The sequence below is a fragment of the Triticum dicoccoides genome, chromosome 6A, assembly GCF_002162155.2.
Source record: "Triticum dicoccoides isolate Atlit2015 ecotype Zavitan chromosome 6A, WEW_v2.0, whole genome shotgun sequence".
In the NCBI taxonomy this organism is placed as follows: Eukaryota; Viridiplantae; Streptophyta; class Magnoliopsida; order Poales; family Poaceae; genus Triticum; species Triticum dicoccoides.
In genome coordinates this window covers 565,477,367-565,487,544 of record NC_041390.1, presented here as the reverse complement: position 1 = coordinate 565,487,544, position 10,178 = coordinate 565,477,367, and positions in this window count along the sequence as shown.

The following is a 10,178-nucleotide window of genomic DNA, read 5'->3' as shown; positions in this document are numbered from 1 at the left end:
GAGAACTCTAAGCTAAAGGGGCAACTTGAGAGAGGTCTTGCGACTTGCATACAAGGCAAGAAGAACCTCAACGATCTCTTGATCAACCAAAAGGGAGTTGTGGCCAAGGAAGGGGTTGGGTACGTGCCCGACTCCAAGAACAAGAAGAAGAATGACAAGACCAAACGACCTCCTCCTCTCATGAAAACCTTTGTGAAGGAGGGAGAGAGTGCCTCCGATGAGAATAAGAAGAACATTGCAAAGGGCGACAATGTCAAGAAGGGCAATGCCACCCCTCCCATCAAAGCCGGCGATTTTAATCCTTCTTATATGTTATGCCGTGCTAGTGATGGGCATGTTTATGCCAAATTTGTTGGTTCTCTTCATGAATACATTGAATGGTCTATTTGGGTTCCAAAGACCCTTGTTACTAACATCAAAGGACCCATTACAAAATGGGTACCTAAAACCAAGCATTGATCTCTTGTAGGTGTTTGCTTCCGGTGGGGGATCATGGTTGCTCGATAGCGGAGCTACAAATCATATGACCGGAAGCAAGGACTTGGTGGTGGACGTGCACAAGGTTCCATCTATGCCCACCAATGTCGAGTGGGGTGACGCCTCATCTTCTAAGGTATTGGGACTTGGCAAGGTGGTCATCTCTCATGATCTCACGATCGAGAAGGTCATGCTTGTTGAGTCCCTTGCATACAATTTACTTTCCGTTTGTCAACTTGCAATCATGGGCTTTGCCACTTTCTTTGATATCGATACCGTGGCCCTCTTGTGGAGCAAGACTCTTAAAGTAGCCTTTGTTGGGCATGTCGAGAACGGTCTATATGTGATTAACTTTTCGGAGCGACCCACTAAGACCGCGACGTGCCTAATGGCTAAAGTTGATGTGGGATGGCTTTGGCATCGCCGTTTAGCCCACGTCAATATGAGATCTTTGCAAAGTCTCCTCAAGGGGGACCATGTCCGTGGACTAACGAATGTTAGTTTTGCTAAAGATCGTGCTTGCAGTGCGTGTATCGAAGGAAAGCTACATGAGAAGGCTCACCCTCCCATGACTATCATTTATTCAAAGAGGCCTTTGGAGCTCCTTCACATGGATCTCTTTGGGCCTCCATCCTTCGATAGTCTTGGAGGTAGGAAGTATTGCTTGGTGATTGTGGATGACTACTCAAGGTACACGTGGGTGTATTTATTCAAGAGGAAGAGCGAGACCCAACAACCATCATTGACTTTGCAAATGAAGCACAACGTCAATACAATGCAAAGATCTTGACAATAAGAAGTGACAACGACGCCGAGTTCAAGAACTACACCTTGGATGAGTTTCTTAGTGATGAGGGGATCAAGCATCAATATTCCGCACCTTACACCCTCAACAAAACGGTGTTGCGGAGAGGAAGAACCAGACGTTGATGGATGCGGCAAGGACCATGATGGCAGAGTTCAAGTCTCCGTACAACTTTTGGGCCGAAGCCATCAACACCATGTGTCATGCATCCAATCGGCTCTACCTCCACAAGGGCTTGAACAAGACTCCATATGAGATACTCACCGGTAACAAGCCCAACCTCAAGTACTTCCGGGTGTTCGGGTGTAAGTGTTTCATTCTCAAGAAAGGTGTTCGGTTGTCTAAATTTGAGGCTAGAGCTTATGAGGGCATATTTGTTGGTTATGCTACAAACTCTCATGCTTACCGTGTCCTCAATAAATCCACGGGACTTATTGAGGAGACGTGTAACGTGGAGTTTGATGAGAATAACGGCTCCCAAGTGGAGCAAAGTGGCACTTGTGATGTAGGTGATGAAATTCCTCCCCAAGCCATAAGAAGAATGGGTGTTGGCTTTATCCTACCCATTGAGGAACCCCTTGTGGCCAAAGGAGAAGGAAAAAGCCCCACTCAAGCGGAGCCATCACCAACCCAAGACCCACACGCTTCCGAAGAACAACATGAAGGCCCTTATCCTCAAGAACATGACCAAGGGCAAGATCACGCTCAAGACGGTGTGGACACATCAAGTGATGCCCAAGGTCAAGTTCTCTCCTCCGAGCGAGTTCAAGAACAAGAACAAGCTCAAGACGATGCTCAAGATGATCAAGTGACCACTCCTCGTCTCACCCCCGAGGAGGAATTAGAGCGTCGTGCCACCAAGGTTGCTTCCAAGCTCTCCACCAAGGATCATCTCATGACGAATGTGCTTGGAAGCTTACGAAAGGGGGTAAGCACTCGTAGACAATTAGCAAATTATTGTGAGCATCACGCGTTTGTCTCTTGTGTGGAACCCCACAAGGTCTATGAGGCGCTAGAAGATCCATATTGGCTCAATGCCATGCATGAAGAACTCAACAACTTCGAGCGCAACAAAGTGTGGAGATTGGTGCCAAGACCGACGGGGAACCACAATGTCAACGGAACCAAGTGGATATTTAAGAACAAGCAAGATTCCCATGGGATTATCATTCGCAACAAGGCTCGTTTGGTAGCACAAGGCTACTCCCAAGTCGAGGGTATCGACTACGGTGAAACCTTTGCTCCCGTTGCTCGTCTTGAATCTATTCGCATGTTGATTGCATATGCTTCTCATCATAACTTTAAGTTACAACAAATGGATGTGAAGAGTGATTTTCTTAATGGCCCCATTAATGAATTGGTTTATGTCAAGCAACCCCCCGGGTTCGAGGATCCCTACTTTCCCGATCATGTGTATCAACTCGATAAGGCACTCTATGGCCTTAAACAAGCCCCACGTGCGTGGTATGACCACCTTACCGAGTTGTTACAAGACCGTGGTTTCGAAGTTGGGCTAATCGACCCCACTCTTTTTGACTAAGAAGGTCAAAGGGGATTTGTTTGTGTGCCAATTATATGTTGATGATATTATCTTTGGTTCCCCTAACAAAGCTTTCAATGAGGAATTTGCCGCTCTCATGACCTCAAAGTTCGAGATGTCTTCCATGGGAGAGTTGAAGTTCTTTCTAGGGTTCGAAGTGAAGCAAAGAAGAGAAGGAACCTTCATCAATCAAGCCAAATATACTCAAGACATGCTCAAAAGATTCAAGCTAAGTGATGTCAAGCCGGCTTCCACTCCCATGCCCACCAAGTGCCAACTCGACATAGATCCCAATGGTAAAGCGGTGGATCAAAAGGTATATCGCTGCATGATAGGTTCCTTGCTTTACCTTTGTGCATCTAGACCGGATATCATGTTGAGTGTGGGAATTTGTGCATGTTTTCAAGCCGCACCTAAGGAAAGTCACTATGTGGCGGTCAAACGAATCTTTTGATATTTGGCTCATACCCCAAACTTTGGCCTATGGTACCCAAGAGGAGCAAACTTCAAGCTTGTAGGGTTTTCGGATTCCGATTGGGCGGGAGACAAAGTGGATACGAAGTCCACTTCCGGAGGGTGCCAATTTCTTGGTTGCTCTTTCATAAGTTGGTCTTCCAAAAAGCAAAGTTGTGTGTCTCTCTCGTCCACCGAAGCGGAGTATGTGGCGGCCGGTAGTTGTTGTGCACAACTCTTATGGATGAGGCAAACTTTAAAGGATTACAGTGTCATTTGTGACAAAGTGCCTCTTTGGTGTGACAATGAAAGTGCCATCAAGATCTCTCTCAACCCGGTGCAACACTTCAAGACGAAGCATATTGAGATTCGGTATCACTTCATCCGGGATCACATTAGGCGAGGAGAGATCGAGCTCAACTATGTCAACACTCATGATAACCTTGCAGATATCTTCACGAAGCCCTTGGATGAAGCAAGATTTCGCGAGTTAAGGCATGAGCTAAATATCATCGATTCGAGCAATGTTGCTTGAACCCTTGCACACCCCACCATACTCAACGTGTTGTCCTGTTTAGATGTAGGCATAGACATAGGGGGAGTGATGTTCTCTCAATGAACTCTCCCTCCCCCCATTATGCATAAATCGATCAAGTCTTTCACATTAGCCATGTTTTATGGTACTTGTGCTTCAAAGACGAGTTTTGGTCATGGACCCAAGGATAATTCTTTGCGATGCCATACCAATTAACTCAAACATAGGTGGCTACGGCCACCGCCCTCTCTTTGGAGAGGTGGTGTCTCGTGGTTGTTTTGTTTTTCGTGTGCCTTTCTGGCTTTGTGTGTTGTGTGGTCTTGTGGTGTCGTGTTGGCTCGGAGTGTTTGTGCAAAGACCCAGTTTTTTGTGTGCTCGAAACGTGCATCTTCTTGAGCTCACAGTACTACTGCGGCTGGCCGCGGTACTACCGCTTTGGGAGGCACGGTACTACCGCGCCACAACACGGTACTACCGCTCAGGTGCGGTACTTCGGAAGTACCGCGCCGGGCGGTACTACCACGTTGGGGCACGGTACTACTGCACCGTCGAGGGAGTGTGGGGGTTATGACTCGGGCAGGGGAGTTCCAACTCCCCATACCCATTCATTTGTCTCTCTCCCCACGTCTCTCTCTCTCTCTCTCTCTCTCTCTCTCTCTCTCTCTTTCTCGCTCAAGAACGGCGCCGGAGGCCCTCGCCGAATCTCCGTCTCCGGCCACTCTCGTCGGATTCCGGCCGGTGGGATCATTCCCCACCACTTCCTCTTGCCATGGACCAAGGTTTTTCCCCAAATCCCTCTTTTTCTTGGCTGTTCTCTTGCTTCTAGGTTTTTGGGGAGAAACTTGTTGTTCTTGAGATTTTAGGCCAAATCTTTGCAAGAGTAGGATGTAGGAGAGTCGTGATGCGTAGGAATCATACTTGATATGCTGTCTTGTGGTAGCTTTGTCCAACCGTAGTACCGCCGTGGTTTCGCGGGCTTTTCTCAGATTTGAACCTGTTCAGATCTGACATGGTGCGGTACTACCGTGTCTGATGTGCGGTACTACCGCCCGTCAGGTGCGGTACTACCGTGCTAGCTCGTGCGGTACTACCGCTCAACAAACGCGGTACTACCACGCTAGCCGAGGCGCTAAGGTAGTACTACCGCTCCTAGACCCGGTACTACCGTGACCTTGCACGGTACTACCGCGTCTAAGAGCGGTACTACTATCTTAGCTTCGCAGCACTTAGCAGTACTACCGTAGGGATCAAATCTCTCTCTAGGCATTTATCATGTGTGCTTTCTGCTTGTTTCTCTTGCTTTGTTGTGGTCTTTGCATTAATCCCTCTTGGCTGTTGTGGGTGTTTTGCATTTTTGTGTCTTAGGTGGTGGCTCTCGCCGTTCCAATCCTAGTCGTGACACTGGCTCCAAGCGTCTGCGCAACCCCCAAGATGAAGCCCAGAGGGCTCCAATGCCCCCAAGCGCAATGTCAAGACCACTGCCAGCAAGCAAAAGGAACCTGCTAAGGGCATGGACGAGATTTCTGTCTCTGAGTATGTCGAACGTCGGAGGATCAATCCCTATGTGACTCCTCGGGCTGTGCTTAGAGGCACTGAGATGTTCTGGAACAAGCAACAGGTTCTCATCTATCTGGATGTGATCAAGAGCAAGCAGAATACCTTTGTGGAGGTCAAGTGGATAGACATGCATCACATGCGGAAGGACAAGTTTCGTGACTATTTTGGAGAGGCTCTGGACTTGGTGGAGCAGTTTGCTATTGAGCCGGTGATCTCTTTTCACCATGACTATGACCCTGAGCTCATCTGTCAGTTCTTTGCCTTAGTGTACTTTCATCCCGGGGAGGAGCAGAGGATGACCTGGATGACCAATGGCCGTCAGCTGTCTGCTACATGGATCTGCTGCACATTCCTGATGACGGGCTTCACATCCCCGTTGGTGTTCGCCCCCATGCCAACTCTGAGTCTGCCAACAAGAACCTGCTTCAGCCTTTCCTTGTTGAGAAGGTGCTCCCCAATGGCAAGTCAACTTGGGTGTTAAACTCCTTTCTGGATATCATGCATCGCATCTTCCGCAACACTCTATTCCCACGCATTGGCGACAAGGACAAGGTCCATGCATATCTAGTGGACATGTTGCTCCTGTGTGCAGAGGCACGTTCTTCTCAGACTCAGCCACTTGATGTCTCACACATCATGTGGTGTGAGCTTCGGTTTGCGATGTTCACTCGCAAGGTACCTATCTATGGACCGTACCTATTTCTGCTGCTCTCCACCACTTGGGAGACGATGTACCCGGGTGATGAGTTCCTTGCTCCAGACTGGATTCACCATGAGTCCATCAGCCTCCGCGTCAAGCCCAACTGGGCCAACACCACTACCCGTGCTGAGGCCTCTTCTGCTAGGAGGGCTGCTGGTGAGGAGGCGGCTGCTGCTGAGAATGTTGCTGAGGACCGTGCTGCTAGGTCCACCAATCCTTCCTCTGAGCCGTCATGGGCCAAGAAGCTAAAGGACAAGATGAAGACTCTCTTCTACATGCAGGCAAAGGGATAGTACAGGGCTCACGTGGCAGACAAGGAGAGTCGTCGCCGTGACAAGAAGGTTATGAGGCTCTTTGGAGAGGATGTGTCTGGCGGGTCTGAGGACGTCATCACACCTGAGGCTGCCTGGATGTCAAAGCAGGGATACAAGTGGACCAGTTCAGAGGATGACTTCGAGGAGACTATCCCCGCCGCTGAGTCTGACGAGGAGCACGAGGAGCAGTGGGACGACTTCTCTGCCTGAGCCACCCCGTGTGTGTAGGTGTCCTCTCTGCCTTTTTGATGTCTCGATGCCAAAGGGGGAGAGAGTGTAGGGATTTGCGTTGTGTCGTGCTTGGTGCATTTATTTGCTTTGTCTTTTGGACCTCGTTTGTGCTTGTTTGCTCTTGTTTGGTTTGTGCTTTCGAGACCTTTCCTCATATGGTGTAAGACATATGCACTTTATCTATCATAGTTAACTTATGTGTGTGCTATCTTGTCTAGTGATAGATATGCCTTGTCTCTATAATATAGGGGGAGCTTTGATCCTAGTATTCGTGTGCCGTGCAGTCCAAAGCACTCATCTAGGTGGCACACATCTAGGGGGAGCCCGTCTATATTCTAGAGAGGAGGGGTTTGCATTTACTTAATTTTATTTTCCTTGTGCAAATCCCGTATTGTCATCAATCCACCAAAAAGGGGGAGATTGTAAGGGCATATTTATCCATAAGTGTTTTGGTGATTGATGACAACGCATTTGCGGACTAATCATGTGCCTTGAGTATTCCAGACACTTCATTGCTAGGCACAAGACGATTGGGTGCCCCTCGAAGACTGATGAAGACAACGTCTTTTCTACGTTTCTTTTTGGTGGATTTGAGTCGTAGGAAAGCCGTACTATTAAGAGGGGGTCCGCGTTGGAAAGGTTTGGGTGGAATCATCACGTACACGTCTCCTTCTTGTCCCCTCCTTTTTCCTTGGAGCTTCCTTTGTTTTCTTGCCTCCCTTGTCTGGCTGCTGTGGTTGGTCGCGGTAGTACTGCTCCCAGGAAAACGGTAGTACCGTAGGCATCCGCAGTAGTACCGCGCGGTGGCGCGGTAGTACCATAGGTGCCCACGGTAGTACCACTCCCCTGGAGCCGCACTACCGCTGCCCACCAGGCTAGTGCCGCCCCTTTGCGGTAGTAGGGGCGGATGTAATTTTTTACATCCGCACCTACCGCGGTAGTACCGCGCTATGCAGTCAGGCAGTAGTACCGCCCCTCGGCAGTACTACTGTGTCGGGTTTTTGCTACTTCCGTTTCTTTGCGGAAGTAGGCACGGAAGTTCCCTTCCCCCTGGCTGGGGTGTTCACCCTGCGGTAGTACCACATGGGGGACGCGGTAGTACCGCGCGTGCGGAAGTACCGCCCCCAGATCCTGCGCGTCTGTTTATCTTTTCTATTGCTGGGGTTGCGGCAGTACCGTGGGTCGGTACGGTAGTACCGCACAGCCGTGCGGAAGTACCGCTTGGTTGCAAGTAGTAGTACTGCGCGCCCTTGCGGTAGTACCGCTCGCCAGGCACGGTAGTACTGCTGGCCGTGGGCTGGTTGGTGGGTAACGGTTGTATCCTTTTCCCACACTATATAAGGGGTCCCCTTCTTCCCCGTTGACTAATCTCTTCCACCCCAAGCTCAATTATTAGCTCTAAGCTCCATTTTCGCCCGATCTCCCTCCCTAGCCGACCAAACTTGTTGATTTGCTCGGGAGTGGTTGAGAAGGCCTCGATCTACACTTCCACCAAGAGATATTTGATTCCCCCCACTAATCCCTTGCGGATCTTGTTACTCTCGGGTGTTTGAGCATCCTAGACGGTTGAGGTCACCGCGAAGCCATAGTCCATTGTGGTGAAGCTTCGTGGTGTCGTTGGGAGCCTCCAATTGAGTTGTGGAGATTTCCCCAACCTAGTTTGTAAAGGCTCGATCGCCGCCTCCAAGGGCACCAATAGTGGAATCACGACATCTCGCATTGTGTGAGGGCGTGAGGAGAATACGGTGGCCCTAGTGGCTTCTTGGGCAGCATTGTGCCTCCACACCGCTCCAATGGAGACGTACTTCCTCTCAAAGGGAAGGAACTTTGGCAACACATCCTCGTCTCCACCGTATCCACTCTTGGTTATCTCGTGCCTTTACTTGTGCAAGCGTATTTGTTTCATATATCTTGCTTGCTTGCGTTCCTATCCTTGTTGCATCATATAGGTTGCTCACCTAGTTGCATGTCTAGACAACCTACTTTGATGCAAAGTTTAAATTGTTAAAGAAAAGCTAAAAATTGTTAGTTGCCCATTCACCCCCCCTCTAGTCAACCATATCGATCCTTTCAGATACGTTGGAGACGTATCAATTCGCCTTAAATTAACCCCACTGACCATCCCAACTACTCCATCCGTTTTTAAATATAAGACCATTTAGAGGTTTCAATATAGACTGTATATAGACACATTTTAGAGTATATAGATTCACTCATTTTGTGGTCTTTATGTAGTTTGTATTGGAGTCTCTGAAAAGACCAGAGTAATTTACATCTCTAGCAAAACTACTCCTCCCAGTTCCCAAGCATCTTGGCACGCGTCATTACTTGCAGCGCAACAAATCACACTACAGAACTTCATCTCCTCATTATGTCTTGTTTCTTCCATCGTTGTGATGAGCGAAGGAAACTTGGCAAAGCGAAACAAGGCAGAAAACATCCTAGGACCAGGGACATCAGGACAAGAGAACAAACACGTACTACAACTCACTCAACTAGCACCATCACACCCGACATGCAAGAACTCGACCATCCGATCCATGTTCTCGCTCGACGAGCCGCCTCCCTCCGTCGCCACCCTGGCACTTGATACGTCTCCGTCGTATCAATAATTTTTGATTGTTCCATGCCAATATTCTACAACTTTCATATACTTTTGGCAACTTTTTATATTATCTTTGGGACTAACATATTGATCCAGTGCCCAGTGCCAGCTCCTGTCTGTTGCATGTTTTATGTTTCGCAGAATATCCATATCAAACAGAATCCAAACGGGATAAAAATGGACGGAGCTTATTTTTGGAATATACGGAGAATTCCGGAAGAAAAATCCACGCGAGACGGTGCCCAAGGTGGCCACGAGGCAGGGGGCACGCCCCTGACCCTCGTGGGCCACCTGTAAGGCGGTTGATGCCCTTCTTCGGCCGCAATAAAGCTAATTTTTGGTAAAAATAATCACGGCGAAGGTTTCGGTCCAATAGGAGTTACGGATCGCCATATATATACGAAACGGTGAAAGGGCAGTAGAACAGAACGCATAAACAGAGAGAGACAGATCCAATCTCGGAGGGGCTCTCGCCTCTCCCATGCCATGGAGGCCAAGAACCAGAGGGGAAACCCTTCTCCCATCTAGGGAGGAGGTCAAGGAAGAAGAAGACAAAGGGCCCCCCTCTCCCCTTCTCTTCCGGTGGCGCCGGAACGCTGCCGTGGCCATCATCATCATCACCGTGATCTACTCCAACACCTCCGCCATCTTCACTAACATCTCCATCACCTCCCCCCCTCTATCTATAGCGGTCCACTCTCCCGCAACCCGCTGTACCCTCTACTTGAACATGGTGCTTTATGCTGCATATTATTATCCAATGATGTATTCCCATCCTATGATGTCTGAGTAGATTTTCGTTGTCCTATCGGTGGTTGATGAATTGCTATGATTGATTTAATTTGCTTGTGGTTACGTTGCTGTCCTTTGGTGCCCATCATATGAGCGCGCACACGGATCACACCATAGGGCTAGTTGTATGTTGACAGGACTATGTATTGGAGGGCAAGAGTGACAGAAG